At 39.6% G+C, this 20,214-nt stretch overlaps 1 protein-coding gene across 3 annotated transcripts in view; it reads right to left on the bottom strand.

Moving 5' to 3' along the window:
- ZNF277 (zinc finger protein 277) overlaps positions 1 to 20,214 on the bottom strand; it is a 141,101-nt gene that overhangs the window by 120,457 nt on the left and 430 nt on the right. The window lies entirely within an intron of this gene.

Here is a 20,214-nt window from a genome sequence, read left to right as displayed (position 1 = left end):
GTTGACAAAGTTATAATTAATTTTGATAACTATCCATAAATAAGATGCATTCAAAGTCTGATTCACTAACGTATTGCCACAAGAGATATTAGCAAATGTAATTTCAGCAAAAAGTAACAAGCAAAGAGGGCAATGCAGTTGTGTCATTTAAACTCTGCTTGCCTCAATTGGTCTACTTTGAAACTATATTTAATGTAAGTGAGAATCCAGAAGAAATGGAAATTTGCCAGTTGGCTCTGAATATTGCTAATAGGAGTGAATAACAATGGGTCCTATGAATCATTTTGAAGCTGTCTAAAAAAAAAGCTTTCACTAAAAAATTCCTCTATATCATACTAGTTTTGGATTTTACATCAAAGAGATGCCTAGATTTATCATTTAATTAATAAACAGTAATTCAGAAACTGACATTTCTGACAATGATACCACACACAGAGAATATAAAAAAATGCAACTAACCTACATTCTTGAAGTCAATGAAAGCTGATAGAGGAATGTGAATTAAATTTTCATAACCTTAAATAATGCATTAGAAAGCTATGGTTACCTGACTTAATAAGAAGCACAGGCTTGAGTACTCTGGAACAGTAGGTCAGAAAATGGTTACTTAGGAAACTTTTTTGTTGTTGTTCAATATTCAAATCCTAATTCAAATGTACTATCAAAGGAACACTAAACTAGAGAAACAAAGATGCTGATTTGAAGAGTAAATGTTCTCATATTGTGCTAAAGTGGTAGGTTTTGTTTATATAAATATTAATTTCAGTGATACCTGGGACATCTTCAAAACAACTCTGGCTTCTTGTATATAATGGAGAAAATGTTCCTTAAAGGATGCTACATCTCCCTGAGGCAGAAAAAATACCGGTTTCTTGTATTTATCCTGTGCTTTGGCATCCTATATTTATTTTCTTACTCCTGGGGCATAAATAGGAAACATATGAAGATGAACGACAGTGATTACTATTACAGACACAGGATGAAGGATCTTTTCTGGAGATATTTACAGATGGAACTGTTTGGGATGGCAACATTCTTAATAAATAAGGGGGAGATAACTCTGATTAGTATTTCCCAAATTAAATTCCATGGAACACTAGAAACCCATGAAATGTTAATAGATGCTATTTGAGAAAAAAGTAGTGATAGTCAACTATTTGGGAAACAGGATATAATATTTATGTCTTGGACAGTCACAAAAATTAGCACACTAAAGTCCTAAGTAAAACAGTCAGGTAACTTTAGCTCAGTATTTGCAAATTATTTGCTCAAAAAATTTTCTTCATGTAGTATCATAATACTTTTCTCCCTCATAATTCTATGGAGTCCTGGAATACTGTCCCTAAAAACATAAATAGTATACTAAATTTACATTGGCCTTGCCTAATTCAATAGCATAGTGAAAAAAACAAGAGAACATGAATTTCTATTAAAATATCTTAAAAGCATGAAATGAATTTCTTTTCAGTCCATTACCTAAAGGTCTTAGTTTGTCTTTAATTTTTAATTCATTTAGGCTCCAAGAACATGTAAATATGCATGGTTGGATGTACTCTGGGATTCACACAAAGAAAAGAAAAACAAAATTGTGCCCTATTTGTAGAAACAACTATAACTACTGACATCTAAAAATATAAACGGGAAAATTATTAACATTATAATTTAATGTGTTCTATCAATAAACTCTAAAGTATTTCACAAGGAAAAATAATCAAGAACAGGGATCTTTCTCTGCAGCAAATCCCTTGTACTTTAGAGGTCATGAAAAAGAAAGGGTATTATTACTTTATACTTGAGAATTATATTACAACTGGCTGATTATTCAGGATTAATGAGCTCAAGGTTAGAAGTTCAGTGGCCATATGGGCAACTGTAATGACTTGCCTGGCACTAAGGCCCTGCCAATACCACTAATCAGCATGGCAGGAGTCCCTAAGCCCACCGTTGGTTTGGCTCTGTTCCAGCCTCAAGCCAATGGCTCTGCATCAACCCAGTTTTCTTGGCCTCATCTCTACCTGGTTCTAGGATGCTAGTCACTGGACACATGACTAACTTCTTGAAACCAAACCTCAACTTTAATTCCTTTTCCAGTAATTGAGCTCTCAATCTGTTGCCCTGATTCTATCACTTCTTGACTTGATGCCTCATCCAGAATCCATCTTCCTCTATATTTGTTGCTTTTACAATTTTCTTTTTTAGAGACAGGGTCTAGCTACGTTGCCCAAGATGGTCTTGAACTTCTGACCTCAAGCATTCCTCCTGCCTTGGCCTCCCAAAATGCTGGGATTGCAGGTGTGAGCCACCACCACACCCAGCCCTAAATTTTTTTCAGGACTTTTAATAACTTGACTCCTGTCCCTAAAGTCCAGTTTACTTGTAGCTGTGTCCTTGCTACTGAACAAAGACGCATTGACCGTATTTTAGTCATGTTCCTCTGAACCCTTTTCCTGACTAGGCCCCATCCTTGCCAGACCTGCATAGTTTAGTTTTATCAAGAATCCTGCTAAATCAGTTTAGAGAGAATCCCCCGTCCTCAATATCTCACCACCCTCAATAGCTGACAAAATTCATCATCTCTTGCCATCCCCCAGGTGATATCTGATTACCCTGGCCTGCCTTCAGCAGGAATCCCCCCTTATCCCTGATGCTTCCTCTTAGTGATTTTCCGTCTCCCAAACCCTCCAACCTATTTCTTGACTATAAATTCCCACTTTTCCATGTTGTATTAGGAATTGAGCCCAGTTCTATACTGAGGTGTCGTTTCCTCACAAGCTTATCCAATTCCTGGCCTGTGGGCCACACACAGCCCAGGGTGGCCTTGAATGTGGTCCAACACAAATTTGTAAACTTTCTTAAAACATTATGAAATTTGTTTACAATTTTTTAAAGTTCATTATCTATTGTAAGTGTTAGTGTATTTTATGTGTGGTCCAAGACAATTCTTCTTCCAATGTGGCCCAGGGAAGCCAAAAGATAGGACACCCCTGCTCTACTGTAGGGGTTCCTGAATAAAATATTTTTTCTACCAGTTTACTGTCCAGCTCTAGTTTTTCTTTAATACTACCCGCTACCAGATCTCTCTACTTCTCTGTATTCTAACTGATGCCTGTCTAATCTCTATGGCGTACTCTGCCTGCAGTCATCTGGGCATTCTAAATGACAGTGCCCGAGCAGAACCCAACTTATTAAAGTAGACAGAATCTTCATATACAACCTGCTCTGTCCCAGCACATTTTTCTAATTCCAGAAATTTCCTTACAGGAGTCAGCTATGCTCTGACTTTATTAACAAGGGCAGAGCTCTTTGCTTTTGAATGTGACAAGGAAGACTGCAACCCCAATTGCTTCTGAAAGCCTTCCTGTGACTACGGTTGTCCGTAATACCTAGTTTAAAAAATTCTAACCAGAGAATTCTGGGTCGGCAAGACAGTGGAATAGGAGGTCCTCGGCTTATATCCCTGCTTCTCTCAAAAAATTTTGCAGCCATCCCTGGACAAAAGCGCCTTTGTGGGAGCCTTGGGATTTAGGCAGGAGTTTCTAAAACCCCAGTGGAGTCTAAAAACCTAGAAGGGTCATTTTGAGAGGGCAAACCTACAACCAGGTGGCAGACTCATGAACGGTGATCTTGGCTCCGGACTTGGAAATGACCCTGTCTCCCTGTGGGCTTGGCTACAGCCTCATTTGGATTTGGGCCTCTTCCAAAACTATCCACCAGGGAGTCTGGGAAAAGTCACACATACTAGTGCCTAGGGAGACAGACCTGTTGACCTCAGTCTCTGCTGTGGACCCTAAAAGGATCCTTTAACTTGGCTCCAGGCCTTCTCAGCTACAGTCCTAGATCAGTGTTCCTGGAACAAAGACACAGAGGGAGACACACCATTCTGAGTCCCCTGGGCCAGCTTGCAAACCTCAGTCCAACAGCAGATCCTGAAATGGCCCCGAATCTCATCTTCGAGCCTCTATCAGCTGTGGAATGACAGTAGTGCTGCCTAGCCAGGGATCAGCTGGGAGACATGCTGCGTTAGTCAGGGTTCTCTAGAGGGACAGAACTAATGAAACATATACATATAAAGGGGAGTTTATTAAGTATTAACTCACACAATCACAAGGTCCCACAATAGGCCATCGGCAGGCTGAAGAGCAAGGAGAACCAGTCCGAGTTCCAAAACTGAAGAACTTGGAGTACGATGTTCGAGGGCAAGAAGCATCCAGCATGGTAGAAAGATGCAGGCTGGGAGGCTACGCCAGTCTCTCTTTTCACATTTTTCTGCCTGTTTATATTCTAGCTGTGCTGGCAGCTGATCAGATGGTGCCCACCCAGATTAAGGGTGGGTCTGCCTTTCCCAGCCCACTGACTCAAATGTTAATCTCCTTTGGCAACACCCTCACAGACACACTCAGGATCAATACTTTGTATCCTTCAATCCAATCAAGTTGACACTCAGTATTAACCATCACACATTCCTATTCATATCCCATGGGCAGGCTTGCAGTACTCAGTCCCACAGTAACAACTAGAAAAATAATAGAAAGAATCAACACAACTAAAAGTTGATTTCTGGAAAAGATACACAAAATTGACAAACCCTTAGCTAAGCTAACTAAGAAAAAAAAGACAGAAGCCTCAAATACATAAAATCATAAATGAAGGATATCACAGCTGATACCACAGAAATACAAAGGATCATGAGGGTACTATGAGCAATTATATGGCAATAAATTGGATAACCTAGAAGAAATGGATAAATTCTATACACACAGAACCTAGCAAGACTCAATTATGAAGAAAGGGAAAATGTGAACAGCTCAATGTCAGGTAAGGAGATTAATTCAGTAACAAAAGCTTTCCCATGAAAGAAAAGCCCAAGACCTAACGATGTCACCGCTGAATTCTACCAAACATTTAAAGATGAACTAACACCAATGCTTCTCAAACTCTTCCAAAACACTGAAGAGGAGGAACCACTTCCAAACTCATTTTACAAGGTCTGCATCACCCTGATACCAAAGCCAGACAAGGACACTTCAAGAGAACAAAAGTACAGGGCAATATCCCTGATAGACAAAATACTCAACAAAATAGTTGCAAACTAAATTCAACAGCACACTGAAAGAATCATTCACCAAAATCAAGTGGAATTAATCTCAGGGATATAAAGATGGCTCAAAATACATGACTCTATAAATGTGATAAACCATGTTAATAGGATGAAGGACAAAATATATATGACTCCATAGATGTGGAGAAAGTATTTTAACAAAATTCAACATCTCTTCACGATTAAAAGCATAGAAGGAATCTACCTCAACAGAATAAAGGCCATTTATCAGGAGTCCCCAACCAGTACTGGTTTGTGGCCTGTTAGGAACTGGGCCACACAGCAGGAGGTGAGCTGCATGTGAGTGAAGCTGAGCTCTGCCTCCTGTCAGATTAGTGTCAGCATTAGACTCTCATAGGAGTGTGAACCCTACTGTGAACTGTGCATGCAAGGGATCTAGGTTGCACACTCCTTATGAGAATCTAACGCCTGATGGTCTGTCACTGTCTCCCATCACCCCCAGATGGACTGTCTAGTTGCAGGAAAACAAGCTCAGGGCTCCCACTGATTCTTTATTATGGTAAGTATTAATAATAATAGAAATAAAGTGCATAATAAATGTAATGTGCTTGAATCATCCCAAAACCCAGTCTGTGGAAAAATTGTCTTCCACGAAACCAGTCCCTGGTGCCAAGAAGGTTGGGGACCACTGCCATATATGATAATGTTACCAGGGGGTCCTTCCTCCCAGAGCTTCCGAGATGGTGGCAGGCTGCTTCCAAGATGGCGGCAAGCCTCTTGTTTTCTGACCTGGGTTCTTGGCCTCAGGGATTCCAAGGAATGGAATCTTAGGCCACGTGGTGAGTGTTACAGCTCTATTAGAAGCCATGGGTCATGGAAGAGAACTGTGGAACCCAGCAGCTAGTGTTCAGCTCGATTAGGATGAACCCAGGCACTTAGCCATGCAGGAAGGACAGCCAGCCTTTAGCCCAATCGGGAGCGGCAATGGGCACCTCGCTGGATCAGGAGCACAGCAGACACCCTGCTGGATCTGGAAGGGTGGAAGTCAGCGGCGGGTCAGCGGCAGGTCTGCGATGGTGGCAAACAGCAGTGGTGGACAAAGAGCAAAAGCTCAGCTCGAGCGGTAACAAACACGGACCAGAAGAGTGTGCAGTTGCAAGATTTAATAGAGTGAAAACGGAGCTCCCATACAAAGGGAGGGGACCCCAAGAGGGTAGCCCTTGCTGGCTGGAATGCCTGGGTTTATATCCTGATAATTGTCCCTCCCCCTATGCTCTCAGGTGATAGATGATTGGCTATTTCTTTCCCTCCTGCTTTTGCCTAATTAGCATTTTAGTGAGCTCTCTTTACTACCTGATTGGTCAGGTGTGAGCTAAGTTGCAAGCCCCATGTTTAAAGGTGGATGTGGTCACCTTCCCAGCTAGGCTTAGGGATTCTTAGTCGGCCTAGGAAATCCAGCTAGTCCTGTCTCTGAATAAGGCCTTGCTAACATACTCAGCAGTGAAAAGTTAAAAGTTTTTTCCCTAAAATAGGGAACAAGACAAGGATGCCCATGCTCACCACCTCTATTCACCACAGTATTGAAGCCCTGGCCAGAACAGTTAGACAAGGATAAGCCATCACAATCAAATGTTAATTTTTTTTTGTTTACAAACAACATACTCTTATATACAGAAAACCCTAAAGACTCTACCAAAAAACTGTTAGAACTGATAAACGAATTCAGTAAAGTTGCAGGATACAAAATCAACAGGCAAAAATCATCAGCATTTCTATACACTAACATACGAATTGAAAAAGAAATACCATTTACAATCGTGCCAAAAAAAAAAAATACTTAGGAATAATGAACCAAAGAGTTGTAAGATCTGTACAGGGAAAACTATAAAATACTGATGAGAGAAATTGAAGAGGAAACAAATAAAAGGAAAGATATGCCATGCTTATGGATTAGAAGAATATTAAAATGTCCACAGTACTCAAAGTGATCTACAGATTCAATGCAATCTCTAACAAAATTTCAATGACATTTTTCACAGAAACAGAATAAACAATCCTAAAATTCATATGGAACCACAGAAGACCAGGAATAGCCAAAGCAATGTTGAGCAAAAAGAACAAAACTGGAGGCATCACTCTACCTGATCTCAAAATCTACTACCAAACCGTAGTAATCTAAACAGCATAGAAGCTGGGTTTGGTGGGTTACACCTGTAGTCTCAACACTTTGGGAGGCCAAGACAGGAGGATTGCTTGAACCCAGGAGTTGGAGACCAGACGGGGCTAACATAGTGAGATCTTCCTCTACAAAAAATTTTAAAAATTAGCCAGGTGTGATGGTGCACACCTGTAATCCCAGCTACTTGGGAGGCTGAGGTGGGAGGATTGCTTGAGCCCAATAGATCAAGGCTGCAGTGAGCCATGATTGTGCCACTGCACTTTAGCGTGGGAGACACAGCACTCTAGCCTGAGCAATAGAGTGAGACTCTATCTCAAAATGAAAACAAAATCCAAAAATCCAGGTACTGGCATAAAAATAGACACACGGACCAATGAAACAGAACAGAGAACTCAGAAATTAATCTGTGCATTTATGGTCAACTTATCTTTGATAAGGGTACCAAGAATACATAATGGGGGAAAGGACAATCTCTTCAATAAATGGTGTAAGGAAAACTGGATATCCACATGAAGAAGAATGAAATTGAACCCTTATTTCACCTCCTATATAACAATCAACTCAAAGTAGATTAAAGGCTTCAACCCAAGACCCGAAACTGTAAAACTCCTAGAACAAAAAATAGGGTAAAAGTTTCTTGACATTAGTCTGGCCAAAGATTTTTTGTACACGACCCCAAAAGCACAGGCAACTAAAGGAAAAAGCTAACGGGTATACAAAGAAATGCTCAACATCACTAATCATTAGAGAAATGCATATTAAAATCACGAAGAGATATCCCCTGTTAGGATGGCTATTACCAAAAAGACAAGAGATAAGCATTGGAGAGAGTGTGGAGAAAAGGCAACTCTGTGCACTGTTGGTGGGAATGTAAAGTAATATAGCCATTATGGAAAACAGCATGGAGGTTCCTCAAAAAATTAAACATAGAATTACCATATGATCCAATGAATCTACTTCTGGGTACATAACTGAAGAAAATGAAATCAGTGTGCCTATGAGATATCTGCACTCCTATGTTCATTGCAGCATTATTCACAATAGCCAAGATAAAGAATCAAGCTAAGTGTCCATCAATGGATGAACAGATAAAGAAAATGTGGTGCATATATATACACAATACGGTATCATTCAGCCTTACGAAAGAAGGAAATCCTGCCATTTGTGATAACATGAATGAACCTGGAGAATGCGAAGTTAAATAAGAGAGAAAAAGATACATACTGTGTGATCTTATTTGTATGTGAAATCTAAAATGGTCACATTCATAGAAGCAGAGAGTACAATGAATGATAGGTACCAGGGGCTAGGGGGAGGGGAAGATTGGAGAGATGTTGGTCGAAAGGTACAAAATTTCAGTCAGGAAAAAGTTCAGGAGATCTGCTGTACAACAGGGTAACTATTATTAATAACACTGTAATGTATACTTGAAAACTGCTACGAGTAGATCTTAAATGTTCTCACCACAAAAAAATGATAAGTATGCAAGGTTAATTAGCTTATTTTAGCCATTCCACAGTGTATATTAATACATACATCAAAACATCATGCTGTACATAATACATACTTTTAGTTGTCAATTAAAAAATTCTAAAATACGAAACAAAAAACAACGGCAAGTTACTGAAGTCTATTGTGGTTCTTCATTAACTCTTGCTTTAGCAAGGACTCCTGACTTAACTTTCCCCCTCCAGTACATTGTTACCTGATTAAACTTTGATCTTGTCATTCCTTTTCTTCAAAGTTTCAAGACCCAATAGGTTCATTTTGCCCACTGCCCAGAGTCAATTTATCAAGACAGGGGAACTGAAATGGAGAAAGAGTTTAATTCATGCAGAGCCAGCTGTACAGGAGACTGGAGTTTTATTATTACTCAAATCAATCTCCCCAAATTTGGGGATCGGAATTTTTAAGGATAATTTGGTGGATAGGGAATCAGAAAGTGGTAAGAGCTGATTGGTCAGGTCAGAGATGAAATCGTAGGGAGTCAAACTTGTCTTCTTGCACTAAGTCAGTTTCTGGGTGGCGGCCACAAGACCGGATGAGCCAGTTTATTGATACAGTGGTACCAGCTGACCCACTGAGTGCAGGGTCTGGAAAATATCTCAAACACTAATCTTAGGTTTTACAATAGTGATGTTATCCCTAGGAACAACTGAGGAGGTTTAGAACCTTGTGGCCTCTAGCTGCATGACTACTAAACCATAATTTTTAATCTGGTGGTTAATTTAGTTAGTCCTGCAAAAGGCAGTCTACTCGCCAGGCAAGAAGCGGGTTTGTTTTGGGAAAGGGCTGTTATCTCTTTGTTTCAAAGTTAAACTATGAACTAAGCTCCTCCCAAAGTTAGTTCAGCCCATATCCAGGAATGAACACCGGCAGCTTGCAGGTTAGAAGCAAGATGGAGTCGGTTAGGTCAGACGTCTCTCACTACAATACTTTTCTGCTATAATTTTTGCAAAGGCAGTTTCAGTCTGCATAATCAAGTTCTAAGATCTGAGACAGTATGATCTACTTTCAATTTACATTTCCAGACTTCTTTTCCATTGCTGCCACTTACTTATCATTTTCTCTAGGCAAAATGTATTGACTTGATACTTGTTGTGTATGCCCTTAGTTTTTCTATTGCTGCCTCCCTTTGTGTAGGCCTATAACACTTTTTCCTTGTTTCTGCATGTCCAAATATTATTAAACTTCAAGGCCCAGTACCACCTGTTGGGAATAATCTCTTTTTTGCATAACTCTATCTATATCGCTCTAATGTTCCCCAGCACTTTCTACCTTGTAATATGTACTTCTTATATCCTCCCTATTAGGTCATAAGATCCTTGATGGCAAGACCAATGTTATTCTCATCTTTGTATTCTACAGCATTCAGAATAAAGAAGTTTGCACATAGCAGATGCTAAATAAAATTTATGAATGAACGAAACCTCAGTTCTATCAGTAGCTCTTTCAGTTTTGCACTGTTTATTACAAATGGAAAGGAGACTGAGATAGGATGCATCCTAATAATCAGTCCATATTGTCTCAGAGTATAGGATCCCAGAAGACATCTACTGCAGTGGTTCTCAGCCAATTTTCTAACCTGATACACCTGATCAATGACACACACATGTCCAACTAATTCTTCAGGCCATATCCAGATTTTTCTTTTTCTTTTTACAGATGCTAGGACTGAATTATGTCGGCTCCCAAGCTGTAAACCTACCTCCTCTTTCTTTTACTGATATTTGGAAGATGGAGTTGAAAGGATGCTAACATAATCTCACTCCCTCATTTACAAACCAGGAAATCTTAACCAGGAGTGCTAATGACTTCTCTAAAATCACAGTCAGTCGGAAGGAGAAGTGGGATTAAAATCCTAGCGCTTTATGAGGCTGAGGTGGGCGGATCACTGAGCTCAGAAATTCGAGACCAGCCTTGGCAACATGGCGAAACCTCATCTCTACAAAAAATACAAAATTTAGCTGCACATGGTGGCACACACCTATAGTATCAGCTACTCAGGAGGCTGAGGTGGGAGGATGGCTTGAGCCCGGGAAGCAGAGGTTGCAGTGAGCTGAGATCATGCCACTGCACTCCAGCCTGGGCAAAAGAGTGAGACCCTGTCTAAAAAACAAAAAACAAACAAAAACAAACAAAAACAAAAAAAACCTAGTTCTTCTGATTCCTTGTCCAGTGAGCTTTTTGCAAAGCTGTACTGTCTATGATCACTGCTGCTGGAAAAATAACTCAATGTCGCAGTACATTATTAGCATTACTTACCTTTGTGAGTGGGTGCATATTTAAAAAGCATTCAAAAGTCATTCATAAACTGGTTTGAAAGAAATTCAAATAAGCCCGCAGACTCTCACCTTCCTTTCCTTCCCCTTTCCTCCTTCATTTGAGAAAATTAGTTGTACAGTGCCTTGGCAAAGACAGCTTGATTGATGTTATGTTACAGTTCAGCAACAGTTCCTGCTATTAATTGCTTTATAATGGTAATTACGATTAGCGGGTACAGGATATTTTCTTTTCTAATTGGCTATTACTGGTGAATAGCAGCTTATTACATAACAGAAGACTGTGTTAAATAACCACAATTACAATTCTGAGATCTTTACTAGTAAAAAAACAAATCTCTCTATTTGGATAAAAACACTAAAAAGTTTTTTAAAGGCAGGGCCTCTGTGATTACTTGTAGGGAGGGGAGAGTTCTTTCAGTTAAGAAAAAAACATGAAATGAGGACAGTATTAGAGAAACAAGGAGGCAAAACAAGAATTTCCTTTCTTTTAAAAATAAACACATGTAAAAGCTTTAGTATGCTCAGCGCCTCTGGCAAGGCATGCATATCACAGAATCAAATGTATCCACTTCATCCCACAGTGCTATATGGAACTAGAAGAGACTCTCTTATTAGCTCCGGTGAGACAGGGATGCAGAGCCCACCAACTACACTGAGATGTCCACATGGATAAGGCTAGGGGTTCTTCATTTGTATCCCATATAGAACCCAGCATGGGGCTGATTCACAGTTGCCAAACACCACCAAATGCCATCACAACATGACACTGTCCCAGAGGATGAGGTTAAAGGTATATTTAACAGTTCCTGTCCTTACAGAGTTTATATATTGTATAATGTGGGATTTGTCTTGATTCCAGCTTTAATGTTCTTTGATTAGTTTGTAATCATTTTAAAGTTACATCCAAGCTTTTGTAGTAGTAGTAGCAGTAGCAGCAGCAGCAGCCATAATAGTAATAATGAGGTCCTATTACTTGCTGAAGGTCATACAGCTTTTAGCTGACAGCTCCTTTTGATTCCAGTTTATCTAAGTCTAAAGCTTGGGCTTGTACTCGCTACTGCCTCTTGAGACAGACTTTTATCAGTAGCATCATTTGTCCCTATATTTTCATAGTGCCTCAAGATTCATAGAGTGCTTTAACATACTCTGCCCTCACCACACCTCCCAATAATATCAACATCATTTTTTTTTTTCCTGATGAAACTGAGGCTCAGAGAGGTTAAACGATTTTCCCCAAGTTCACATTGCTAAAAAGCTACAAATTCAGATTTAGAATCCAGGTCTTCTGACTCCTATTCCAGTTTTTCCTTCTACATATTTTACTGATTCAATACTGTATATTGATTATTTTAAATATGCTACTCATGGAGAAAGCTTAATACTGTCCCACATTATCCTATAAAACTTTAAATATTTTACCACTTGTTAATTGTTGACTCCCTCTTTCCCATCCTCCCTTCACCCCATGAAGCAAAGGTTTAAATCCTGTTTAGCTCTAGAAAACTTTACTTGGTTCCTATAGCCAAAGATATCATTCAACCCCAGCTGCCTATGTTGCAAATAAATGCCACTAGTTACAAAGATGATCAGTGAGAAGTAAAGAAAAACAGAAGACTGATCAGTCAAATCTATCACCACTTCTGAAAAAAGCTGCCCTGCTCACCTTTGGGTCAAGTAGGTCAGTAGAACATACTTGTTTCAGCATGAGGTGGCAAGTCTTTAAGGTACTGTCAATGAAAAGCCAACTCATTCAGAGTCTGATAAGTTTATCAAATAAGTCAAAACTGAACCCTAATTTTGTGGCAAAGTTCTCTAAGAAGAGCTAATAGAAACATTTGAAGATTTAATCACTGGAGACAGCAGTTTATGCACATTGCTTGTTTCTATATACTCGTGATTTATATTTAGAAGACAGTATGATTTCTATTATATGAATCTGATCGACATCCTCGTTACAGTTTTTCCAGATGGAAGTGTATGAGTATGTATTGTAAAGGGCAGCACTATTCTTTTGCATGAATGGGAAGGTCAAGGTCAACACAATAAGTGTATGTAATTCGGTATCTGACCCATCAAATCCCTCAATAATAACCTGCTCTTCAAGTGCAGAAGACATATTAAAACCACTTGTATCACTTCTGGCACATATGCCAAAGATGTGCCTATACCTATGACTGAAATAACAGTCACAATTGAAGACCAGACTATTATATCATCTCACCTAATCATTTCCACATCCCAGCAATATAGATACAGTATTACTCATTTTACAGAAGAGAAACTGAAGTTCAGAGGTTTACCAGAATCTGATCCTAAGCTGGCCTGATTTTAAAATCTTTTCACTATTCCATACTGCATTTCTATGGTAACACTGGCTTTAGAGCATATTTATGTGTAAGAAAAGTCTGTTTCAGACCTCATTCAATGGAATTTAGTTACTATGAGACATCATTACAATCGTGCATAGGATAAAAGTCTTTTTTCAGTTATTGTGTGACTTTGGGCAAGCTACTCTTTTCATCAGTTTCCTCATTTGTACATAAAAAGCGTAATATGACTACCTAGGGGTTGCTGTGAAGATGACATGAGATAATACCTATAAAAGCATTTGAAACAGTATCTGGCACAGTTAGTGCTCAAAAAAATGTTAGCTATCATACACATCATCATTATTATAATATCCCTTTTAATAAGAGCTCTTCTCTAAATATCCTACAAGTTGGGTCCCATTGATTTGTCATAGGAAAATAAAAGAATGCTTTAAATAAGGCCTCTTCAGAACCTTATACAAAATGTATTAGTCCATTTTCATGCTGCTGATAAAGACACACCCGAGACTGGGCAATTTACAAAAGAAAGAGGTTTTAATTGGACTTAAGAGTTTCACATGGCTGGGGAAGCCTCACAATCATGGTGGAAGACAAGGAAGAGCAAGTCATGTCTCACATGGATGGCAGCAAAGAGAGAGCTTGTGCAGGAAAACTCTTCTTTTTAAAACCATCAGATCTCATGAGACTTATTCACTATCATGAGAACAGCACGGGAAAGACCTGCCCCTATGATTCAATTATCTCCCACCAGGTCCCTCCCACAACACATGGGAATTCAAGATGAGATTTGGGTGGGGACACAGCCAAACCATGTCACCAAACAAGACCTACAAGAGTAGTTTCTATAATTCTTATCTTCTCTGACATCCCACCGCCTATACCTTGTGAGGCAACCCCAGTATACAATGTTACTTGAGTTTCTTGATGACTTTGAGTGTCAGTGTGTGTGCGTGTGGGTGGGGAGCTGGGTGTGAGTAGAGTAGCACTGTATAGAAGTGAGAGAGGATACAGAAGATAATATAAAGGCTTGCAGAGCACATAGTTGTAATACTAGTATGTAGCACCAACAGACACTCTGACAACTCCCAAATTCCAGGAAAGCATTGACAGCATAAGCAGTTATCACCAACACATTCCTAAGCTTCCCCAGGGTTACTCCACAATTTAGATTGCTTCCTAAGTGAATACAGTATCAAAGAGCAGGCAGTTCTTGATAGAGCAGGCAGATCTTTATAATTGGGCATATCTTTATAATGAAAGCAACTAATACTTACTGAGGTCTGACTTTATAACAGGAAATATGCTGGGCTTTCATAAATATATAAATATGAAATAATCACAATAACTGCAAGACAGGTATTATACGGATATTTTCATAAATGTGGCAGCACATATAATAAACCTATGTTACACAGCTTTTAAATGTCAGAATTGGAATTTAAATACCGTTTTGTCAAAATAAGGTCTAGTCCTCTTTCCACTGCCATGTCAAATATATGAGACTGGACTTAATGGTTTATAGAAATAGAATGACAGCCTGTAGAAAATTGGTAACAGCCATATAGATGATAAAAGACAGAATTCAAGGTCCATGTGGTAGGTCATTCATTTACAGGCTTAAAGTTATAAAGGCCAGATCTAAAGTATTCTTTTAAAAAATGTAATTATTATTTAAACAACATTAAAACTTTATTTAAAAAAACTGAAAAACTATCCTTAAATGCTAACTATGATCACCTTGATAGAATATCATCCTCCTGATATTTTGCATTTTAGTTGGTATGCATACCTTTCACAAGCATAAAACATCTATTCAGTTTTTTATTCTATTTCAGTTCCTCTGCTCAAAATAGTAGCCACTCTAAATGCCTTGAATAAATTTCAAGCATATTCTAACATTAGACTGTTATACAATGTTTACTGTATGCAGCTTTGATAAACACTGGATGTACAAAAGTGAAATAAGGCAACTCTTGACCTCAAGAAGTTCACTGTCCACTGGGGTAGACAAAGTTGCCAAAAAATAACTACAGTGTGACATGGTAAGTGGATAATGGAGATATGGGAAAGGAAGCAGGGTGACTGAAGATGAGGCTAGACAAGTAGATTAGAATCTTAAATGCCACACAGAGAGTTTGGACCTAATTATACATGTAGCAGAATTACACTGAAGATTTCAAGTGGAGATCCATGAATATATTTGTTTTACAATGTGGATTAAAGGAGGTAAAGTCAAGAGTCAGCGAGATCAACAGGAAGGTTTTGCAATCATTCAGGCTAGAATTCCATTCTGGTCAAACACTTATTAAACATTAACAATGTGCCAAGAACAGAATCAGGCTGACAAACACACATACGACTGGTTCTCAAGAGCACTTTCTGGGGATGGGAGATGCAGGTAGGTAATTCAGCAGTAATGGTGAGGGTTAGTAATGGAACTAGCATAGTGGCTGTAGCTATGAATAGAGGGAACAGGTTCAAAATATACTACAGGCACAGAAAAATAAGGCTTGCTAACTGATCAAATTCAGTATCTGAGGGCGAGTTAGGAATCAAGGATGCTTCCTAGGTTTCTAGCTTAGACTTGATGCCATTTATTGAAATAGGAAATACAAGAATGAGGAGTTTACATCACCTGCTACCCTTCCCCCTTTCTTCCAGAGACATCACACATGAGATAGTAAGTTCTCTGGAAGATAAACATTACCAAAATCATCAGATAATAAGGTCCAGAATCCAAGCATTAGCAAAATCATCAACTACTAAACACCCATTCGGAGGGAAAAAAGTTGACTTTGACAGAATATTACAATATGGAGATACAGATTAATACTCGAAGAAATAGCCTCAGTCACAAAAGCCTCCTAAATGTATTATTACCGAATTGTGCTACCTTGCTGATTTTTAACTAAAAACAGCAAAAGAACAAATGCCAATGACACCGCGTGAGGGATGCTGTATCTATTTATTATCTGTTCTTAATTTTAGGAGACAAATTGAAACCCTGGTTACTGTTCAGATGTATGTAAAGCAGTGTCCTTTAACCCTTGACCTAGTGTGCCGGGTGCAGTAGCTCATGCCTGTAATCCCAGCACTTTGGGAGGCCGAGGAGGGTGGATCACCTGTGGTCAGGAGTTTGAGACCAGCCTGGCCTACATGGCGAAACCCTGTCTCTACTAAAAATATAAAAATTAGCTGGGCATGGTGGCACACGCCTGTAATCCCAGCTACTCGGGAGGCTGTGGCAGGAGAATCACTTGAACCGGGGAGGCGGAGGTTGCAGTGAGCCGAGATCGTGCCACTCCACTCCAGCTTGGGTTACAGAGCAGGACTCTGTCTCAAAAAAAACCAAAAAACAAAAACAAAAAAAGCACAAAAAATCCTTGACCTCAATTTGGGGACCTTCTTGGTGAAGGATGGAGCCACAGAAGTCTGGCAACACAGTGGTCTCAGTGAGTGTCGCACCTGCCTGCACCCCACCCACTGACTCACTCTAGCAGAGATTTTGAGGAATTGGCAAGGATTTCTATAAAAAGTCTTCCTAGGCCTCACTGTCCCAGGGTATTAAACACACAGACTAACATTTTAATCAGAGCAAGAAGAAAATCTCTTAAAAGAAGCAGTTTTCAAGAAGTCAAAAAGGTGTATGTTTTTTAAAAATTTTATTTTTATTATACTTTAAGTTCCAGGGTACATGTGCACAACGTGCAGGTTTGTTGCATATGTATACATGTGCCATGTTGGTTTGCTGCACCCATTAACTCGTCATTTACATTAGGTATTTCTCCTAATGCTATCCCTTCCCCATCCCCCAACCCCACGACAGGCCGGGGTGTGTGATGTTCCCTGCCCTGTGTCCAAGTGTTCTCATTGTTCAATTTCCACCTATAAGTGAGAACATGTGGTGTTTGGTTTTCTGTCCTTGCGATAGTTTGCTCACAATGATGGTTTTCAGCTTCATCCATGTCCCTACAAAGGACATGAACTCATCCAAAAAGGTGTATGATTTTTACAGGGAAAGACATACTTGATAACCTAAATGACTGCCTAACAAAAAATATACTTTTAATATAAATATTTACACCTAAAATTTATATCACACCTTGTTGGCTTTGAAAAGATTTTGGAAAAAGTAACAGAATGATACATAGGTTATTAAGCAGAATTTTTAATGACAACTTTATCTTATAAAAACGACATAAAAAATCAACCATTAATTTCTCCTGTTGACTGCTACAAGTCAATGAGAATACTGGGTAGTTCTCACCGAGGGTGAGAAATTTTTTTATGTTATAGATACCGCAAATTCACTGCTACTCAACACTTTTATTGAAAACAAACTGGAATCAAAAACTAAGCTTTCTATCAGTTACTTAATTCAATCTACTAGTCATTGAAACATTGGTCCTGGATTATTTCTTCAAAGTTTGTGACAATATGGGGGAAAGAACACTCATATACTACAGGTGGCAATGTATGCTGAATATATTTTAAGAGGAAAGTCTGGCATCTGTCAAAATTTTAAACTTGCATAACCTTTGATCCAGCAATTTTCTCCCAAAATATACAACCAGTGGGCAAGAATATATGTACATAAAGTTGTTCATTGCAACATTACTGAAAAACTAAAGTCACACTATATGTTCATTTAAAGAATGGCACAATCATATTTTGGAATATGATGGGCACAGTCCTTAAAAAAAAAGGAAACAAATGTACTGACGTGGAAGGGTTTCTATGATAGACTGCTGAAAGAAAAAAGAAGGTTGCAGATCTTTCAGTTTATATAGATTTATCCCTTTTTATTATAAAAATCAAATCATAGGCCGGGCGCGGTGGCTTACGCCTGTAATCCCAGCACTTTGGGAGGCCGAGACAGGCGGATCACGAGGTCAGCAGATCGAGACCTCCTGGCTAACACGGTGAAACCCCGTCTCTACTAAAAATACAAAAAACTAGCCGGGCGTGTTGGCTGGCGCCTGTAGTCCCAGTTACTCGGGAGGCTGAGGCAGGAGAATGGCGTGAACCTGGGAGGCGGAGCTTGCAGTGAGCCGAGATCGCGCCACTGCACTCCAGCCTGGTTGACAAAGCGAGACTCCGTCTCAAAAAAAAAAAAAAAAAAAAAAAAAAAAAAAAATCAAATCATACAGATGTGTGTCATATAAGAATATGGTGGTTTAACAGAATACGGATTGTAGGATTAAAAAAAAAAAAGAAGAAGAATATGTTGGAAAGAATATGTACCAAACTCTTATCACTTAATACTCGAGGAGTGGTACTGTGAGGTGAAGGAATTTTCATTTTTTTTACTTCATACACTTCTGAATGGTTTGAAGTGCTTTTAAAAACTTTTAAACTTGTAAAATTTAAAAATAAATATTTTTAAATATTTTACATTTTTGAAAGGCATATCCTTTTTTTTTGTTTTGTTTTTGATACAGAGTCTTGCTCTGCCTCCCAGGCTGGAGTGCAGTGGTGGATCACGGCTCACCACAACCTCCGCCTCCCGGGTTCAAGGGATTCTCCTGCCTCGGCCTCCCAAGTAGCTGGGACTACAGGCATCCGCCACCACGCCCGGCTAATTTTTGTATTTTTAGTAGAGACGGGGTTTCACCATATTGGCCAGGCTGGTCTCGAACTCCTGACCTTGTGATCCACTCGCCTCGGCCTCCCAAAGTGCTGGTATTACAGGGGTGAGCCACCGTGCCCGCCCATTTTTAAAAATAAGTTAGACTGTGAGATAAATTCACCAGTTTAGATCTTAAACTGGTAGCCCTCTGAACTTTGAAAATCTAGGAAATCGTAATAGTCTGTTACCATCAGATAGCCCAATATATAACCAACCCAAAAATAAACCATTAGGGTGTTAAATTCAATATTTAACTCAGGAGACTACCAAAGATTTGTTTGGTAGAGGTACTAAAATAATTTCAGAGTAGGGAGTTCCACTGTTGGGAAGTGGGAAAAAACTGCACTTCAACTCTGTGCCGCTGAGGTAAATATTTAAGATGATATCAATTTAACTGTGAAAGCAAAAACAAATAAACCGAAAAACAAAGTCGCAACAGTCTGAGAACTATATTTAAGCCCCAAACCATGTTCATCAGAAAAAGACAACTTGTGCTAAATTACACATCAAGACAAAAATGGGGTGGGGGGAATGGGGGAGGGATAGACTAAAGGTAAAAGAGTCCTAAACACAATCCACCTGCAGCTTTCAAAATTTGGTTTTTTATTCCTACAGTGGATCAGAGGACAACCTGAAAGTCAGGTACAGCCAAAGTTGTGATGGTTTTCAAAACCCTTTTCAAATGTTCTTTGAAGCCACGAGTGCAAATTATCTATCACTTTCCTTTTCTTTCTCTAAGGACCCAGAGACTGGGAAGATCTCTCAGGCTCCACATACAAATCTGGAGAACACCCAGAGCAGTTAACCATCTACAGGGAGGTTGTGAGATACACACACTTTCCCTTCAGAGGTCACCTCAGCCACAAACTGGGCAAATCTGTAGAGTGGAGAGCAGTGACCACCAGTCTGCGACTGGAAATACTCCGGAAGCTAAATAAAACACATCTGCGAGGTCAAACCAAGCAAACCAAGGCAGTGTACTGGTGAGGAAAAAGAGCTGCTAATCCCAAAGTTATAAACACACGCGCGCGAACCAGATCTGAACCAAACCCACTCAGCAGCTAGCTCAAAGCTGGGAGCTCCAAACCAGAAGACAAACGCTCAGGGAGCTTCCCCGGCGGAGGGGAAGGCCATTCCATGGCATTTTCTCCGCCATCCCATGGCATTTTCTCCGCCATCCCCGGGCAGCCCCAACCAAGTAGCCGCCACCGGCTCCAACCCATCCCGCTGGG

Source organism: Pan paniscus, chromosome 6, assembly GCF_029289425.2.
Source record: "Pan paniscus chromosome 6, NHGRI_mPanPan1-v2.0_pri, whole genome shotgun sequence".
In the NCBI taxonomy this organism is placed as follows: Eukaryota; Metazoa; Chordata; class Mammalia; order Primates; family Hominidae; genus Pan; species Pan paniscus.
This window is presented reverse-complemented; position numbering and strand designations above follow the sequence as displayed.